General features: G+C 38.5%; 1 pseudogene; it reads right to left on the bottom strand.

Moving 5' to 3' along the window:
- Positions 1-1548: 1548 nt before the first annotated feature.
- On the bottom strand, positions 1549-2787 carry LOC129557298 (eukaryotic initiation factor 4A-II pseudogene; annotated as a pseudogene).
- Positions 2788-9084: the final 6297 nt, after the last annotated feature.

Genomic DNA, 9084 nt, shown 5'->3' with positions numbered 1-9084 from the left:
CAAGGCTATGGTTTTTCCAGTAGTCATGTATGGATGTGAGAGTTAGACTATAAAGAAAGCTGAGTGCCAAAGAATTGATGCGTTTGAACTGTGGTGTTAGAGAGGACTCTTGAGCGTCCCTTGGACTGCAAGGAGATCCACCTAGTCCATCCTAAAGGAGATCAGTCCTGGGTGATCATTGGAAGGACTGATGTTGAAGCTGAACCTCTAATACTTTGGCCACCTCATGCGAAGAGCTGACTTATTGGAGAAGACCCTGATGCTGAGAAAGATTGAGGGCAGGAAGAGAAGGGGATGACAGAGGATGAGATGGCTCGTTGGCATCACCGACTCAATAGACATGAGTTTGGGTGGACTCCGGGAGTTGGTGATGGACAGGGAGGCCTGGCGTGCTGTGATTCATGGGGTCGCAAAGAGTCAGACATGATTGATCGACTGAACTGAACTGAATTGTGCCTCAAAGTGTGGGATAAACCTACCTGCCATTTCAGCCTCACTGTGAGAACGCTGTTTCCTCGTGTTTCTTATTCCTTTTTCTTTATTATAATTAAGCATATTTCTTTTACACTTCTTAACTTTGACCATTGGTCTCCTTTCGCATCTCCTTACACCTGTCTTCTAGCATTTTTGACTATTCATTCCCTCACTTAGAAACCTCTTTTATTCATGTTTCTCAGTCCTAGGATACCTCTGACTTAATTCTCTTCAGTTCCTCAAGTGGGAACCTATAGTCTCCAGGGCCCCAAGTCCCATGGAGCTGAAGAGTTGACAGGTCTGAATCCAGAGCATTGGGAAACCTGTAAGCTAATTGTTTCTTGAGGATATCTATAGGCAATGATTAGACCACATACATGGAAAGCACTTTATAACCAAAGGCAACAAAAACCCATTTAGATTATTGCTGTCAGAGATCACAGAGTCTTTTTTTTTTAAGTGAATATACAATTTATTTAACATTCAAACTTCATTAAGACATGTGCAATATGGCAATTTTACTGGGGGTTTAACCCTACCTAGGATGATTGCTTGCTGGGGTTTAGCAACAGGGTCCAGTTCACACTTAGCACTAATTAAATACTTTATTGAATAAATATAATACCAAACAAAATGCATTCAAATGCTAAAAAAAAATCAGTTTTAAAGGCCTTTCTATTCAGGCTAATGACAAACACAATAAAGGCAGATATGCTAGTTTAACATAATTGGCTGATTTTATACAACACTTATATCTTTTAGTCCACAAGTATATTATTAAATGATAGAGAACATATAATACAACCATTTCTACAGAACTAGGAAATAAATTTCTAAGAAAGAAAGATTTTACAGACCCCCATCTTTTATACCCACCCCAACAGTCTAACTCTAAAGAGGATAAAGCCAATGACTTTCCTCACAAGAGCTCACGACTAATGTCGCTTTGCTATCAAAATCTGTATTTCTGATCCGTTATGAGCATTGAGACAAGATTCAAATATTCCCAAAGAAAGAAGCACAATGCACGTTGTGATTGCCTATTCAGCAACAGCGAGCACTGCATTCAAAACTATCTCATCCCAGGAATTAAATAAGGTTGGCCACATTCATTGGCATTTCCTCCACTGTAGTATTGTAGAAAGTCTCAATGTCACGAAGAATCCTCTTGTCTTCTTCAGTAACAAAGTTTATAGCCACACCTTTCCTCCCAAATCGACCCCCTCTGCCAATTCTGTGAATATAGTTTTCACGATTGGTAGGTAGATCATAGTTTATAACCAATGACACTTGTTGCACATCAGTTCCACAAGCCAACAAGTCAGTAGTGATCAGAACACGGCTTGACCCTGATCGGAATTCCCTCATGATAACATCTCTTTCTTTCTGGTCCATGTCACCATGCAGGGCAGAAACTGTGAAGTCCCTGGCATGCATTTTCTCTGTGAGCCAGTCCACCTTGCGCCTTGTATTGAGAAAAATAACAGCCTGTGTAATTGTCAGTATCTCGTACAAGTCACAAAGTGTATCCAACTTCCATTCCTCTCTTTCAACATTAATATAAAACTGTTTGATTCCTTCAAGGGTCAATTCTTCCTTTTTCACCAAAATTCGAATTGGATCTCTCATGAATTTTTTGGTCACTTCCAACACATCCGTTGGCATTGTGGCAGAAAGCAACACCACCTGAATACTAGTATTTAATTTTTGGAAAATCTCATAGATTTGATCCTTAAACCCTCGGCTCAGCATTTCATCTGCTTCATCCAAAACGAACATTTTGATCCATTTTGGAGAGAGAGATCTCCTGTTTAACATATCAAACACTCTCCCTGGTGTTCCAACAACAATGTGTGGTGCTTCAGCCTGCAGTTTTTGCATTTCATTTCGAACATTTGTTCCACCAATGCAGGCATGACAAGTTGCTCCCATATAATCTCCAAGTGCCAGAATTACCTTTTGGATCTGTTGAGCCAGTTCTCTGGTGGGGGCCAATACTAGTGCTTGGGTCTCCTTGAACTCAATCTCCAACTGTTGCAGGATGGAAATAGCAAATGTTGCTGTCTTGCCAGTACCTGATTGAGCTTGAGCAATCACATCATACCCTTTAATACACGCAATAATAGCTCTCTGCTAAATAGCTGATGGCTTCTAAAAACCATAAGCATAGATGCCCCGAAGAAGAGACTCCTTTAAGTTCACATCATCAAATTTATCAACAATCTCATTCCAGTTGCTCTCGATGACACCATCGGGGTCCATTCCCTCTGGGCCGCCATGTTCTCTGTTATAATCTGCGGAGCCACCAGACATGATCCGAAGAAACACTCAGTGCCAGACTGAAAAGCCACAGAGTCTTAATTACTCATGAATTGCTTTTCAGTGAGCCACTGATCAGCATTTTGCCTGAATGTCCCACAGTAAGTCAGCCCTTAAAGACTTTTTACAGAGAAATCTCTGCCTCTGAAACTAAATTGACAATTTCTTTCCTGGGCTGTTTAACATGGCCTGCTATTGTTATGCTAATGTAGCCTCTGTTAATACTGAGGTGACTTTATAGAATGCCAGGATTGTGGGAGCAGCATTCTATAAACCAATTAATAATATTTTCTGGAGTGGAGAAATCATCAATCTATTTGGCAACTAAGTGACCTTAAATGTGTCATGGACTAATGAAAGATGAATAGTGGGAGGTAGAACTTGGAGGAAAAAATGAGCCATTTGAGCATCAGTAGTTACCCACCAATCATGTAAGGAAATTAACTCTTCTTCAAGAAAATTATATGGTTGGGCAGATCTCCTTAACTATCCAAGTAAAAGGGATTACTGGCCAGCTGATTCCAGACTTATTTTCAACGAAGCAGCAGGAATATCCCCCTATGAAAGATGGATGCAGGGCCATTTTTAGACTTCACCACCCTCTGAAATATATTTAAATGCATCCACATTCTCATTACATGTATACTTTGGGGTAAAGATTTTGGAAAAGAAACATATTTATTTGCTTTCAAAACTATGTGACTACAGATCACTCATTTAATTTATCATTGACTATAACTTCTCAGAAATCATCATAAATTTTCTATGATCCTGCAAATTGTATTCAACCATATCAAAACATAATAATGAGTTAAGCTGACATAATGTTTCATTTTGTAGACATGGAAAAAAAATCTAAGAATTTTAATTGTGCTATTATATTTTCATATTTAGAGCCAACTTTTTTCCCTGAGTATTTAACCATTTTAGTAAGACCTTGAGAAGGGCATAGCCCCAGGCATTGTATCTGTGGGGGCAATAGACTGAATGGCCCTGGATGAGTGCCCTGGTTTCTTTTAGCTTGATGACTAGCCATTATGATTTTCTGTTGTATTAAATCGCTTCTATTTAATGTTTTCCAAATAACCTTCTGGTTGTAACTTGACCACTCAAAAACTTTTCTATACAAAGAAAATATGCTGAGCAATCAAGACCAATATTGCAAATAGCAAATGTGTGTGCATATAAATAATTACTATTCATAAATTTATTGAATGGCTACAATTAATGAGTTAGTCAAAACTATACATTTTGTTCACTTTGTTTTTCTCTTTGGAATATGTATGTCTTTATGAGAACTTTACAAAGACATTTGGAAAAAGGGAAGAGAATAAAGGGCAGAAATAAAGATTAGAGAAATAGAAAAACAAAATGTAGTACAGTCAAGTGGCTCAGCCCTAGATTTTTAGAGAGAGATTTAAGAGTTATACTTCTGCTGCTGCTGCTGCTAAGTCACTTCAGTAGTGTCCGACTCTGTGTGACCCCATAGACGGAAGCCCACCCGGCTCCCCCGTCCCTGGGATTCTCCAGGCAAGAACACTGGAGTGGGTTGCCATTTCCTTCTCCAATGTGTGAAAGTGAAAAGTGAAAGTGAAGTCGCTCAGTTGTGTCCGACCCCTAGCGACCCCACGGACTGCAGCCTACCAGGCTCCTCCATCCATGGGATTTTCTAGGCAAGAGTACTGGAGTGGCTTGCCATTGCCTTCTCCGTTATACTTCTAGATCCTCCTTTAAATTTTAGTACTACCTTGGGCAAGTTTTAATGCATCTGAACTTTGATTTCATTATCTACAAAATGGAACTAAAAGTAGTACCCATTTCAGAGAATTCTTGTAAAAATTAAAAGACGTAGTATATTAAGAAGAAGGCCTTGCAAGTAATGAATATTCAATATTCATTATGAAATCTGCTTGAAAATTTAAGCTGAGTTTGGATCTCCTGAGCCTTACTACTGAATATTCCTGGAACCAGTGGAGGTTCAAAATAAATCAAGTTTGTCCAGGATATTAAGATGCAGTGCAATCTATGAAGAGGAAAAGTCTGAAATTTTAGGACCTGGTCAGTTTTTGAGTTTTCTAGTACTGCAGTACTTCACCTTGTCTCTGTTGCTTTGAAGTTAAAACATTTTAAGGCATTCTCTTTCACACTCTTGAAAATAAAAACATTAAAAAAGGAGGAAAAAACCGCCCTTCATGGCAGATATTCTAGGGGTCACTGAATCTTCCAGATTTCCAAATTGTGGGACAGCTTCTCCATAACCAAATAGAGAACAGATTTTGAGTCCAAAATTCACAGCATTTCCTTTCATGTCCTTCATTAACTGATTTTTGCATGATAGCAACTCTAGTTTCATTTCTCTTTTGGCCAATATCTTATCTGGCAGGATTATCAGTTAAATATTCATTGGTCATATTAGAATTCAGCCAAATGCCTTCCTATTTAAAATGGCTGGATGAATATAGTGATCATTTGTCAGTGTCCCTTCTGAATTGTTAGTGAGACAGAGTTGCACACATTATTTGAGACACAAAATGAATAGTTTCAGTTGCTATGGTTACAGCTAGGGTATGGGGTAGTTGTTTACAAGTGATCTTTTTTTTTAGACTCTTCGCATTTGCACATGGTGTACGTCTACATATGCATGCACACACGTGCTTGTATATTGAAATCCTAGGTTTTCTGGAAAAATACCCACTTCAAATATTCTGTCCCAAGGTCTCCATTCATCCCCCTACTGTTAGATTTTTCATCACGATTTTCTCTTCAGCAGTTATGATTTCACATACGTCACAAAAATGATATCACAAATGAGTTAGGACCACTGTCCTCACATGCTCTGAGAGTTAACAGATTTTTGCTGATACTGAAAATTTGTTTTACACGATGGACATGAGTTTGAGTGAACTCAGGGAGTTGGTGATGGACAGGGAGGCCTGGCGTGCTGTGATTCATGGGGTCGCAAAGAGTTGGACACGACTGAACGACTGAACTGAACTGATTCTGCTTTATTTCCTTATTCTTAAAGAGTTATCTGTTTAAACAACAAAATAACCTCCAAAAGGAGTTGAAAAGACTAGTTAAACAGTTTAACATTTTACTACATTCCTTAAGCCAGGCAGAGTCCTCCACTGCAAGCAACAAAAACTGAGTCTGGCAGATTAAGGAGAAAAAGGACTTCATTAAAAATAGGAGCTACCTCAGACACACAGGAAGGGTAGGAAATCAGGTTCAACCCTAAACTTCCAGGAAGAAAACCCTAAATCACTCCAAAGAATCAGTGTGTGTTTTAAAAAAAACACCCAACACTAAACCTGCCTCCCTCATGTTGCAGATGCCCTGTTTTGTATCTCTGCCCCTTGAGTACCAGGAACTCAATTTGACCTCATCCACCAACGTCTGCCACTCCAAAGCCACGTTTCTACAGGAGGGAGGCAACCACGGTAGTCACAGCAGATGCCAGTTTTACCAGGAAATTGATCCTGCTCTTCATGCTGATAACTTCTTATTTTAAGTCTCATGAGAGTGTATCTAATTGGAGAAGGAGCTGGATCATTTTACTGTACCCTATCTGGGAAGGGAGGCTAGGAATGGAATTAGTTGCCTGCCTTTTACCTGGAGGAAGCAGAACTCCAAAGCAAACAAACAAAAAACAAAAACAACAAAGGAAAAAAGCAAAAACTTCAAAAGAGTGTAGGGCTTCAAAAAGATGCTGAAAGGTAGGAAATCCTAACAAATGACCTTTTTAAATACAATCTGATGTGTAAATAATGGTTTTTAGTTAAAAATAGTCAATTAAATCAGCCAGTTAATTAAGGCGAACAAGAAAGCAATTCTCCTTATTTCTATCTGAGGCCAATTCTTCTCCTTGTGTACCACATCCGTCCTCTCTCACCTCAAGAGCACTGCTCTAAAAGCACGTTAGAACTGTTACTCTTTCTACCAGGTTATCCTCAACAGAATATAAGCATATTGTTTTCCCTCTCATCTTAAGAACAGACAAATACCTTTCTATCCTGCACCCCCCTCCTTTTCTTTTCAGTTACTGCCCTCTAACTACTGCCCCATTCTGATATGTTTTGCAGCAAACTACAAGATGGAGCTGTTCGTATTTGTGGTTGCCCGTTCATTTTGCTAATTCTCTCTTTAACTCACTCTGATCCTACTTTGGCATATACCACTCTACTCCCATTGTTAAATCCAACAGGCGACCAATTCTCGTTCCTCTTTATACTTAAACTACAGATCCTTTTCTTCTCAAATAACATAATAATTTGGCTTTCAGTTCATCACACTGCTTTAACCAACTCCCTAGTCACATTTTTAGCCTCTCCTTCCAGATCTTTGAATACCCGTGTCTAACCATTGGAGTCCTTAGGGCTTCTGTCTTCTCTGTACCTAGACTCTCTGATACAGCCTTATAGATGTGTTTATGTAAATGTTATCTGCACATTGTGTGTGTGTTCGGTCATTCAGTCGTGTCTGACTCTTTGTGATCCCATGGACTATAACCTACCAGGCCCCTACGTCCATGAAACTTTCTGGGCAAGAATACTGGAGTGGGTTGCATTTCCTTCTCCAGGGAATCTTCGTGACCCAGGGATTGAACCTGCATCTCCTGCTTCTCCTGCATTAGCAGGTGGATTCTTTACCAGGTGTGCCACCTGGGAAGCCCACTGTACACTGAAGACTCCTAAATTTGTAGCTCCAGAGTTTTCTCTTCTTTATGCCCTGTTCATATATACAACAATCACATGAAATCTCTCTGAGAAGTGTAATATGTATTCAAATGTATATGACCAGGGGAAAAAGCCTCTTGATTTCTACCTTACATATTTTCTCTTTCTGCATTTTAGAAAATTCAACCAAGTATTTAGGTCAAAAAAAATGAAGCCAGTTTTTATTCCTCTTTTTTCTTCACACTCTCCCATTGATACTATATCACTATTTATTCATAGATATTAATAGGTGTTTAGAATTCAAACTTTTCTCAACTTCATTGTTGCTACCATGTCAAACACACCATCATTGTTCACATTTATTAATGCAATAACCTCTTGGCTTACCTTTCTGCTCCCATCTCTGTAATCCTACAATCTATTTTTCATACAGCAGTGAGAGTGGTCCTTTAGAAATATAATTACTTTATCACTTCTTAAAATTCTTATCATGTTCATAATAACCATGCAAGTCTTTGCCTTCAAGCACAAGTCTTAGATGACCTGACTTTCAGTCTTGAGACCACATCTGCAAACATTACCCCTCCCACACTCACTTTCCTCTAGTTGCATTACTTAAAAGGGTAAAGGGGGAATTACGTATAAAAACAAACAACAATTAGGATAGACTGTGATTAGTTTAAGAGTAATGGTTCAAACCCATTATTTGGTAAAAATTGTGGTAGGAGAATCAAAGAAGTGATCATAGAGAAGTTGACATTTGAGCTGTGCTGTAGGAATGGGTACAATATTGAAAAGCAGAGATAAGAAGATGGAAGGCATGGAAGTGTTAAACAACCTAGGAAAAAACTGAACATCTAGTATGTGCAAGAGACTATGTCATAAAGGATAAAGAGTACAGATAGGAGAGCTTATGTATAATTGGGGTATATGTTCTGGAGTTCTGGGAATCATTGGCTACTACACCTACATGGAATAAAGCCACATGCTACCTAGTGGATACTGATGTCATTGCATATCTAATGTGAATGCGTAGCTACTCTTTTCTTCCTTTTTCTTCTATCTTTCCCTAGTACTAAGTGAATCAAATCAAGGTTTAAATGGTTGTATTAATGAATGCATATCTACTGTGTGCCAAGCACAGGTAAGTACTGGGATACCAATTATCTTAGGATGAAATTTTATGAAATGAAACTACTTTTAATATTCTCAGTCTAGTTGCTTATCCAGAGTAATAGATTTAAGATAATTACAGAAATATAAAATGCAGGGGAAAGGACTTTTTAGGGGTAAAAAAGATTTCTAGCACTTCTTGTCCTCTGTAAACACTTGCTCACTGATGTTACCCTGCAAGTGTCTAATTTTAAATGTCTTACACTTGATAACTTAGTCTTCTTACTCTATCACTATTGCAAGTGTTTCTTTCATAGAGATCCATGAAAATATTCACTCCATCAATGTGTTTTTTCAAACAGAGTTTTTAAAACAATGGACATTAATTATATGGTTATGGATTGTTGAGCCCCAACTATGAAACCAAGAGTTACAATAGATGCCATACTCCAAAGAGAGAAAGAGAGAGAAACTTCGGTATGTTTTCCAAAATTTCAAAAGC

Source organism: Moschus berezovskii, chromosome 7 (assembly GCF_049115385.1).
Source record: "Moschus berezovskii isolate FMDL1 chromosome 7, NW_MosBer_1.0, whole genome shotgun sequence".
Classification (NCBI taxonomy): domain Eukaryota; kingdom Metazoa; phylum Chordata; class Mammalia; order Artiodactyla; family Moschidae; genus Moschus; species Moschus berezovskii.
This window is presented reverse-complemented; position numbering and strand designations above follow the sequence as displayed.